This window comes from Humulus lupulus, chromosome 9, assembly GCF_963169125.1.
Source record: "Humulus lupulus chromosome 9, drHumLupu1.1, whole genome shotgun sequence".
In the NCBI taxonomy this organism is placed as follows: Eukaryota; Viridiplantae; Streptophyta; class Magnoliopsida; order Rosales; family Cannabaceae; genus Humulus; species Humulus lupulus.
Window position 1 is genome coordinate 84,851,158 of NC_084801.1, and position 10,972 is coordinate 84,862,129.

Below are 10,972 nucleotides of genomic sequence, written 5' to 3' on the forward strand. Positions count from 1 at the left end.
ACTGTGTTGGTATGTGATAATTGTATTCCGTGAATTGTACCACGTGAGTGTGGTTTTATTATTGTGATGCACGTGCCGAGACGGTCCTAGAGAGCTAGTTAACTTCAGAGTCACAACGAGATTTTGTACCCGGCTCGAGAGGAGCCTAGGGGTACCTCGGGAATTTTATGATTTAAGTTGAAATTTAGCGGGTAATGGTTATTGGAGATTTAGTAACCTGGGTAACCATTAGTTACTACTGTGAGTAACAAGTTTAGTTGGAAAATGGTAAAATTGAAATATTAGTGAAAGGACTAGAGTACCCTTGAGGACTTAGTTGGGAAAGGATCATTTGGAGGGGTAGCATGGTCATTTGGCAAGGGTAATAGGCAATTCTCAGCTGGGTTTTAGTGGGTCACGGTTTGGGTATTTAGGGGCATTTGTTGGTCTTGATAGAGTTGGAAGAGAAGAGAAAAGAGAAGGAAAAGTTAGGGCATGAAGAAGAAGAAGATGAGTGGAGGAGCTGAATTGGAGACTTAGGAGATGAAGGAAGCTTAGGGATGGATTCTCCATTTGAGGTAAGGAATTTTATACACATTTAAGGCTTGTTTCTGTTATGGTTTGATGAATTTAAGCATGGTTTAAGTTTGGTTTTGGGTTTTATATTTTCTGAAGTTGAAAATCAAAGATGTGGATTTTGGGGATTTGATTGCGTGTTTGGTTTCTTTGATTGTGTTTCTGAGTTGTTTAATGGTCTATTTGAAGTTTGGAATTGGGTTTTGGGGGTTTAGGTTTTGTTTGGGCTGTTTTGGAGATGTTTTGGATGATGAAATGCAGGGGAAAACCCCAGTTTTTCTGGGTTCGCGTTGGGGCACCGCGGCCCTGTTCTTGGGCGCCGCGGCGCAAGGCTGAAGGCAGGAGGGGATGGGGCCTCTGACTTGATTAGCGCCGCGGCCCTGTAGGGCTGAGCCGCGGCGCTAGGCCATTTTCAGGACACCAAAATTTGCATTTTTCAGCTTTCGCTCCGGGGGTTCGGGGGATGTTTCCGATGAACTGTTTTAGGAATTTGGGAGTCCCGGGAGTGTGGGATTGGTCTCGGGAAGTGGTTTTGGGTTGGTTAGTAATGAGGGATGTTTCTTGTGTGTTGTGACTAGGTTCTTTGAGAGGCTCGTGCTAGAGGACCGTGCTCGCGGCTTTGGTGCATCAGGAGGCTCGGGATGCAGGTAAGAAAACTATAACACCCGAGGTTAGGGCATGGCCCCAGATTGTATTATGTGCAAATGTTTAACCTTAAATGAATCATGATGTGTGTGAATGATTATTTCGAATGTACTATATGTGTGATTATGATGAAATGAACGGCAAGGGCCGAGTACGGCGTAAGCCGGGGCGGCCGTGGGCCGAAAGTAACACCTAGCACATGGGATGCTATAGTCAGGGCGGGGCCCGGTGAATTCATGTGTTATGCTATATTCAGGGTGGGACCCAAGGGATACATGAGTTATCCTCGCGGTGAGAACCGATACCCCAGGGCTTTGGTAAGGGTCCTGGGGCGGCATGGCCGTGTTTGCTTCGTCTATTGGTTGACTTGTTTATTTGTGGATTATCTGTTATGATAAACTGTATACATTGCATATGTTATGTTCTGCATGAGTTTTCTTGCTGGGCTTCGGCTCACGGGTGCTCTGTGTTGCAGGTAAGGGCAATGACTGAATCAACCAACCATGAGTACGGAGAGCGTGAAGCGGCGCGTACATGTTTGGCCTGCCCGACTGCTTTGGTTGGGGGTTTATTTGAAAATGGCTGTAATAATCTATGATTTTATGATTTATCAACTGTAAACTTATTTCAAGATATAAATAGTTTTCAAACCTTATTTTGGGATCCCAAATGTTTAATACTAGCAGTTTTAAATGAAACGATGCATTTTCTAAGATTACAGCCTTAAATCTTAATTAGTCACACTTTTGTCTCAAAACCTCGATTAGCGAGCTCATTGCACACTGTTTTGTCTTAAAAACTCACTTAGTAACGGCTCTAAGGTAGTAGGGCGTTACAGCTAGGACTTAGCGAGCAGAGATGCAAGGACGATGATTTAAGAGACGTACTCAACGACCGCCGTGAGAGGCACGACGAGTACGCTCCCCCGGCACCAGTTGCCCCAGCAATCGCAAAAGCCGTTCAGGCTCAAATTGATGCTCTGAACCAGGCGGTACAACAGCTGGTCGGGGGACAAATGTCCCATATTGAGTACGATAGGAGGAGGGGCACTCCCTTTGTACAAAGGATTCCTGCGGATGAAACCCCCAGTAAGTTCAAGATGCCAACATTGTCGAAATTTTACGGGTACGGAGATCCAGTATCTCATGTTAATAAGTTTGAGATACAAATGGATATACAGAAAGTGTCGGAAGATGCCTGCTGCCAGATCTTCCCAGCGACACTGTCTGACACCGCCCAGGAGTGGTTCTTTAAGTTCCCTCCTGCTATTATAATATCTTGGGAGATGTTCGTAAATGAATTTTATGGACAATTCTACGCAAGTCGCGTACACCCTACAGAGGCCAACCAACTGGATACGCCAGAAGGAAGGAGAGCCCTTAAAAGAATATGTCCAGCGCTTCATGCGAGTAGCAGCTGGAGCCAAGACAGTGGGCGATGAAGGTAAGATGATGGCTCTAACTGCTGGGGTTAGGCGCCATTCACCCCTCTGGAGTAGCCTCGGAAAGAATGGGGTAAGGAGTATCCAGGAGTTTTTGGATCGGGCTGATCAATATATCAAGCTCGAGGACGCGATTGCCAATGAAGGGAAATCGCCAACAAAAGACAAGGGGTCGAAGGAAGAACCCGCCAAAACCGCCAATGGGTCGGAAAAACCCAATGGCAACGACAAGGGTAACGGGAATGGCAATGGTAGGAATTGTGGAAAACGGGCGAACAATGAACCCTCAACTTCTTAGAATAAACGCCCCAAAAGCAGTCGATACGAGCCGAGATTCACCAACTACACGGCCTTTGTCAAAAGCCGAGCGGAAGTCTACCAGGCAACTAGCTCCACCATGCCTTACAAACGACCCACACCTATAAGGAAAGATATCTCCAAGAGAGATACGGCGAAGTTCTGTCGTTTTCACAACGACTACGGGCACGACACCAATGAATGTAACCAGTTGAAAGACAAGATTGAGTTCCTGATTAGGCAGGGACATCAAAGGAGATATGTGCGAGCTGCAGGAGGATCCCAGCGAGAGGCTCAAAGTGGCAACGAGCAGGTGCCTGCACGCGAACGCTCGCTAACCCTACAGCCAGCTCCTGTTGCAGGCACTTTACTCACCATCTGTGGAGGCCCACACCTTACAGGGGACAGTGGGAAGGCAAGGGAACGATACGCTCGAACCCTACACCATGACCAGGACATCAAGATGATGAGTGTGGAGGATCGAGCACCAAAGAAAGCTCGAATAGAGGAGGAATTAATAACCTTCTCTGAAGACGATGCCCAGCACGTACGATTCCCGCACTCCGATCCGCTGGTCGTGGACGTGCAAATTGCCAACATGATGGTAAAGAGGGTGTTGGTTGACACAGGAAGCTCGGCCAACATCCTATACAAGTCTTCACTGGAGAGAATGAAGCTGTCTGTCAAGGACCTGGAGCCATGCAACCAAACCATCTATGGTTTTTTCGGCAAAGGGCTCGCCCCAACTGGGTCGATTAGGCTTCCAGTTACAATAGGTACTGCACCTGCTAACAGGACATTACTCACTACTTTCATAGTAGTTGATTGTCTATCGGCATACAATGCTGTAATTGGGAGGCCAATTCTGGTCAACCTGCGACCGTCACTTCAATATGGCACCTTGCCATGAAATTCCCAACGGACACAGGGGTAGGATGCATATTGGGAAATCAGCGGGAGACAAGGGAGTGCTACAATGCCTCGATAACCAAGGCAAAGAAAGGTGTGTCGAGAGATGTTCCTGGAAAAGAGGTGCAAATGGAAATTGATGCTCAGGCCCAGTCAAGTGATAATGTCACCAAATAGGGCATTGCCCGAAGCGAGGATAGAGACTTGGATCCTCGCTTTGGGGATTTTGAGGAAGAAATAGGGCCCATCAAGGACCTTGAAGAGGTACAACTCGATGAAGAAAATATGACCAGGATTGTGAAAGTCGGTAAAAACTTAGAGACAACAACAAAACAAGCACTAGTGGAGTTTTTAAGGAGGAACCAGGAAGCCTTCGCCTGGTTGCACAAAGACATGGTTGGAATAGACCCTGCAGTCATTAGCCATGTCCTGAACATCGACAAGAGTTTTCCACCGGTGCAACAGAAAAGAAGGCTGCTCGACAAAGATAGATCAAATGCCTTAAAAGAAGAAGTCGAAAAGCTGAAGGAGAATGGGTTCATCAGGGTGGCGCTTTATCCATCGTGGGTCTCTAATCCCGTTCTAGTTCCCAAGCCGAATGGAAAATGGCGAACATGCGTGGATTTCACAGACCTCAATAAAGCCTGCCCCAATGATTGTTTCCCACTCCCTAGGATCGACCAACTGGTCGATGCCACTACAGGGCATGAGATTCTCTCTTTTATGGATGCATGCTCCGAATATAATCAGATTAGTATGCACCCCTCTGATGAGGACCACACTAGCTTTCAGACTGATACTGGGCTTTACTGTTACAAAGTAATGCCCTTCAATTTGAAAAACGCTGGTGTGACTTACCAGCGACTAGTCAACCACATGTTCAAGGAGCTGATCGGGACAAACATGGAAGTCTATTTCGACGATATGCTGGTAAAGTCAAAGAAGGCAGAAGAGCATATAGAGGATTTGTAGGAGTGCTTCAACGTCTTGAACAAATATCAGATGAAGCTTAATCCCCTTAAATGCTCCTTGGAGTGGGATCAGGGAAGTTCTTGGGATTTATAGTTAACTCAAGAAGAATTGAAGCCAATCCCGAGAAAATCAATTCCCTGATCGATATGAAATCGCTAGTAAAGATTAAGGATGTTCAAAGTTTGACCGGAAGAATTGCCGCTCTTAGTAGATTTATTTCAAAATCAACGGACAAGTGCGTTCCATTTTTTAATCTACTTAGAGGCAACAAGAAATTTGAGTGGATGGAGGAGTGCAAGCATGCATTCCAAGATTTGAAGACTCACATGGCGCAACCACCCATCCTATCAAAGCCGGGCGATGAGGAAACCTTGTTTGCCTACTTGGCGATTACAAAATATGTCGCTAGTGCTGTCTTAGTAAGGGAAGAAGAAGGCGTGCAAAAAGTCGTTTATTATGTAAGCAAAAGGCTAATTGGAGCGGAGCTGCGATATCCACCAATTGAAAAGTTAGCATATTGCTTAATTTTAGCCTCAAGGAAGCTGCGACCTTACTTTCAAGCTCACTCGATCACAGTTTTTACCTACCAGCCTCTACGGGGAATGCTGCAAAAGCCAGAGGCTGCGAAAAGATTGTTGAAATGGGCAGTCGAACTTGGGTAGTTCGATATCTCTATTTACTATGAGCAACGATAAAAGGACAAGCCCTGGCTGACTTCATTGCAGAGTTCACTGAACTTACAGATAGCGAGCAGACCGAAAAGCCTGATGAGCCTGAATCTCAAAACCAACCTCCCTCATGGAAGTTGTTTACAGACGGCTCTTCTAATGAGTATCATGTAGGCACGGGGGTGATCTTGATTACACTTGAAGGGCATCAATTTCACTGTACAATCAGGTTCGACTTCACTGCTTCCAACAATGAGGTTGAGTATGAAGCGTTGCTCGCTGGGTTGCGATTAGCTAGGGACATGAATATAAAGATACTTGACATCTACAGTGACTCTCAGCTGGTGGTAAATCAAGTCATGGGAGAGTACCAAGCCTAAGGTTTAAAGATGGTTTCCTACTTAAACAAAACAAAGGATCTATTAGCACAATTCGACAGATACACCCTTCAGCAAGTACCTCGTGACCAAAATTCAAACGCTGCTGCTTTGGCCAACCTAGCAAGTGCAAAAGATGCTGATACTCTGAACATAGTGTCAGTTGAATGAATATCTGTACCAAGCATCCAAGCAGAGGAGACCACTCTGGTGATCCAGGTGGCGAATACATGGATGGCACCATATGTAGAGTGTCTGACACAAGGCATGTTACCAACGGACAGAAACAAAGCTAGGACCCTTCAGTGACCGGCTGTTAGGTACATCCTAGTCGATGGAATCTTGTACCGAAGGGGATACTCAATGCCACTCCTCAGATGTGTTTCGAAAGAGAAGGCCAAAGAATTGATGAATGAAGTACACGAAGGCTTTTGCGGGGACCACGCTGGAGGGCAACGTTTGTCGAAGAAGATCCTGAGGCAAGGGTATTTCTGGGCAACAATGAATGAAGACTTGATGGAATTTGTACGGAGGTGTGACAAGTGCCAGAGATTCTCATAAATCCCGCGAGCAGCCCCCAATGAACTGAAACATATGCAAAGTCTGTGGCCTTTTGCAGTGTGGGGTATAGAATTAATCAGATCTTTACCCACAGGAAAGGGCGGCGTCAAATATGTTGTGGTTGCCGTTGATTACTTCACTAAATGGGCCGAAGCTGAGCCACTCGCAACCATAACGACCGAGAAGGTGCTGGATTTTGTGGTCAAAAACATCGTTTGTCGCTATGGATTGCCAAGGAAAATCGTCTCAGATAACGGCACACAGTTTGATAGTGATTTATTCACGGACTTTTGCGAACGACATGGAATTATCAAAAGCATTTCTTCAGTCGCTCATCCCCAAGAAAATGGACAAGTTGAAGCAGTCAATAAAACGCTAAAGGATACCTTGAAGAAAAGACTGGAAGAGGCTAAGGGTGTATGGCCAGAGAAATTGCCTGAAGTCCTTTGGTCGTACAGAACTTCCCACTAAACAGCAGCAGGCCATACTCCATTCTCTTTAGCTTATGGGTATGAGGCTATGTTTCCTGTTGAGTTAGATCCACCCTCGCATTGCACGATAACGTATAATCAAGGCTCTAACAACCAACTATTGATGGAATCACTGGACTTGATCGATGAGAAATGTGAATAAGCCTGACTCCGAGTAGCTGCGTACCAGCAAAAAGTCGCCCGATATTTCAACTCTAAAGTACCTGAAAGAAAGTTCAATGTCGGAGATTTAGTACTTTGAAGAGTTTTCCTAAATACCCGCGACCAGGCTGCTGGAGTACTCAGACCTAATTGGGAAGGACCATACCAGATTGAAGAAGTCCTCCATCCAGGCACCTACAAACTTGCTCGCTTAAATGGAGATCTCACTCCTCGCTATTGGAATGGAGAACACCTGCGCAAGTACTATCAATAAAGAATTCTTATTAAAGAGTTAGCTTGTATTAATTTTACTTTTTAAAAGTTATGAAAAAGGGTTGGTCATTTTATGTGACTAATCGCTTATAAGTGTAAGATCTTATTGATCACTCGTACAGACACGTTTTGTCCATTTATTACGAGAAATATAAGGGACTGTGCGCAACCATTCATTGTTGCCAATTATTGTATTTATTACAAGTATTTTCTCATTACGTGTGTTGTTTTGTTGTATTATCGTTTTAATTATTTGCTCCGAGCAGTAATGTTCGAACAGGTTTTGGTCAAGGCAAGTGACTAAGGACCTAAAGCTCCTCAATCACTTGGGGGGCATATAAGGCATCTAGTAAGCAAGGCATATCAAAAGGTATGTAAACACATGAGCAAAATAATTGAAAGCATGCTAGGGTACTTAGCGTATTTTTCAAAATTTTGTATTTTGTTAAATCAAACCAAAGTACTATGCTAAGTTCAGTCATGTGAACAATTGTTATAATAAAATGCAAATATTATAATATCTTAAGGAAACCTTTTACACCGTGAGCAGTTACTGCTCGGATGTAATTGTTTGATAAAAGGAAAAAGTAGCTGCCCGCGCAGCAATCAAACAATATATTGTCTCTACATCACGACCCGTAGGTTGGGTATTTAAAAGACTAAAAGAAAAATATTAGACTACGAGGCAGGAGGATCTTGGGGGGTGTCCTGGTCTATGAAAGTTGTAGCTTCATTGTCCGCCCCTTCCACGCCAGTGGCCAAAGAGATTTCAGGCGAGGCAGGTATCCTTGCTCTCTCTTCTTCCGCCAGGCGAGCAGCGCAGCGGGCTATCTCAGCATGCCTCGTGCGCTCGAGAAGATAGCTGAAGTTGGCCTCCTGGTTGTGTTTCCAGAAGTCATAGAAACACTTAACCATGGCATTCTTGTACCTCTCCAAATTACTAGCGTTGGCTTTTTCAAGTTCCTCGATCTGGCCCTCCAGCTTTGTAGTCTCCTGTCTGCTCGCAATCAGGTCCTCCTCGAGTTTTTTAGCCTCGCGGTAGTTGATGCGGTTAGACTCCTTGAACTGGTCTCTTTGCTCGACGGCCTTGTCCAGAGCAGTCTGCTTCTCCCTTAACTCCTCAGCCAGCTTATTCTTCTCCTTGAGGAGTACTGCGTTTGTCTTCTAAGCCACCTCAAGTTGTTCATCATATTTTTCTTCGGTAGCTTTGAGTTCTTCAGCGTGCCGTTGCTCGGAAGTCTTGGACTGTTCGGTGATGGCTCCCGAGCGAAGACGGCCAACAGTCACGGTTAGCATTTCCTGCGATTAGCACGAAAGTTAAATTGACTATAATAAATAAAAGGATTTAGTCTCCACAGAAAAAGACAGCTTACACTTGCGAGCTCGTTTAGAGCACGAGTTAAGATCTGGTCGACGTCCATCGTCTCTGTCCCAGCCATCGCTTCTTGGCAACGTTCGTGCTTCAAAAATTTTCCCATCCTGTCCTTGGCTGATCTTAGGGCACGACTCAATATGTCACCCCCCTGTGGAAGTAGAGGCAGTCTGCTGAGTCTGGTCGGCTGGAGCTGGTGGGGAAGGTGTCGACCCGACTAGAGCAGGCAGAGTTTGCCACTCGAGGGGAGAAGGAGGTGGTGTTGCATTTGTTGAGGGTACGTCTGCTGGAGGGTCTGCAGTACGGTTTTCTTGGTCGGAGGCGCTTTACTGTTTTCCCCTTGATGCCACATGCTCGCTGTCTTCTTGCTCGCAGGAGCTTCAGGAGCCTCGGGAGCACAGTACATATCGAATACGTTTTTAGATTCCATGTCTGCAAGAAAGAAAATGCATGAATAGTGAGATAGTACAAATGACTGAGTATGTTATGTCAAGAAAAGAAACAAAGAAAATCGTAAGTAAAATACCCGAGCTATCATTACTGGTCGCTACATTATATACTTTACTAGTGTTACACTCACTCTCTGGCATGAAAAAGTCTGAATCTAAATTGGGAGCGTACTTAAAATTGTCGTCCCCATCAAATAAGTGACAGGGAATTGGCAAACTATCTAAGAGCAAGAGATCAGTATTGTTCTCATTCGAAGATTCGTCGAGAGGTTCGGTAGCTTTTTTTTTTCCCTTTCCCAGTGGGGCGGGGGGAGCAGCAGCTCGCGGGGTGCTGGAGGGTTCCCTGATTGTCACTCCAGTTGTCCTCCTCCTTTGAGGTTGTGACATGTCTGGGTGCTGCTCGGGAATCTCCTCACCAGTGGCACTTCACGCTGTTGACTCCCTCACATCCTGGTGAGGGGCCAAAAGCCCGACCAGCCTAATGTTGGCCTCTGTAACCAGATGCTTGACACTCTTTTCCACGTCAGTCAGGCTGGCCAAGAGGGCTGATTGGACCTCCATGTCTGGAGTAGGGTCTGGTCGCAACCATGGGCCTGAAAGGGGCTAAAAATATAAGGGAAATGTAGTAAAAATTTAAGAAAAATAAACGACCAGAGGTGCAAAGACTTTAACTCCTTGTGTGAAGGCCAAGTTGTTCGCGACCATGTCAATAGTCAGAAAGTACTCCAGATGGTACTTCCCCATGTTCGATATAAAAGTAGTGTCAGTCAGGAAAGTGCGACCTGTTTCCTGGTGACAGAAGTGGAAAAACCCTGTGTTTTCCTGGTTGGGGTTGGATTTTAGGTCGAACAGGTAGTTGACCACATGTGGCGTGGGGACAGGCCATTTCTTATGGCTATAGAGGATACAGAGTGCAAAAAGCATTCTATATCCGTTGGGGGTTATTTGAAAAGGAGTGACCCCGAAATAATTGGCCACTCCCTGGAAAAAAAGGATGAAGAGGCAGGATCGCTCCTGCCTCGATGTGGTACCTCGACCAGGTGCTGTACGCGCCTCCAGGCAGATTCGCCCTTTGGTCTCTGGTGGGTTGGACTAGGGTCACCCCAGGAAGTCCGTATTACTTAATGTAATTGGCAATCATCCTAATCGTAAATCGGCTAGGAGGGGTGATGTATCATTCAACATCTGGTTGAATGTCGTTTTGAAGTTAAGCGCGAGTTTGAATGCTGGGGTCGGGGATATTTCTTTCTCGACCACTGGTCGAGGGAATTTCAGCCTGAAGACCAAGTTGATTTGAAGGGTTGGAAGGTTTCTTTTTCTGAGCTTTAGACTTAACACGACCCATGTTTCGGTGCGGGGACGATGAAATGTTTGGGGTAGCTCGAGAAAAAGGAATTTTTGGTATCAACAGCGACGGTTGCTCTCCTCCCCACAGATCTTGCATGAAAAGTTGGGAACAGAGAAAGGGGAGATGAGAATGTAAAGCCTAAAAATTTGTGTTGAGAGTTAATATAACGTTGCTCGCGTATAAAAGTTAAGCTTTTATACGGCTAGCAGCATTTTAGTAAAAACACAAAGTTTTATACGAGCAGTTTGAGAAACAGATTGAAAAGCAGAAGTAAAAAGTTTTTCAGAGAAAACTTTTTCAACTTCGAGAGGGTGGGAAAAAATCAGTTTTTCAACTAGCTTAAAAATCAAATTTTTGCTTCGATTTTACGCCCTAAATCTACGGTCTCGGATATTAAACTGGCTCCTAACTCCTATACAACACTATTTCACTTCCCTATCAAGCATCGATCAACATGCCCATTACCCCAAAAC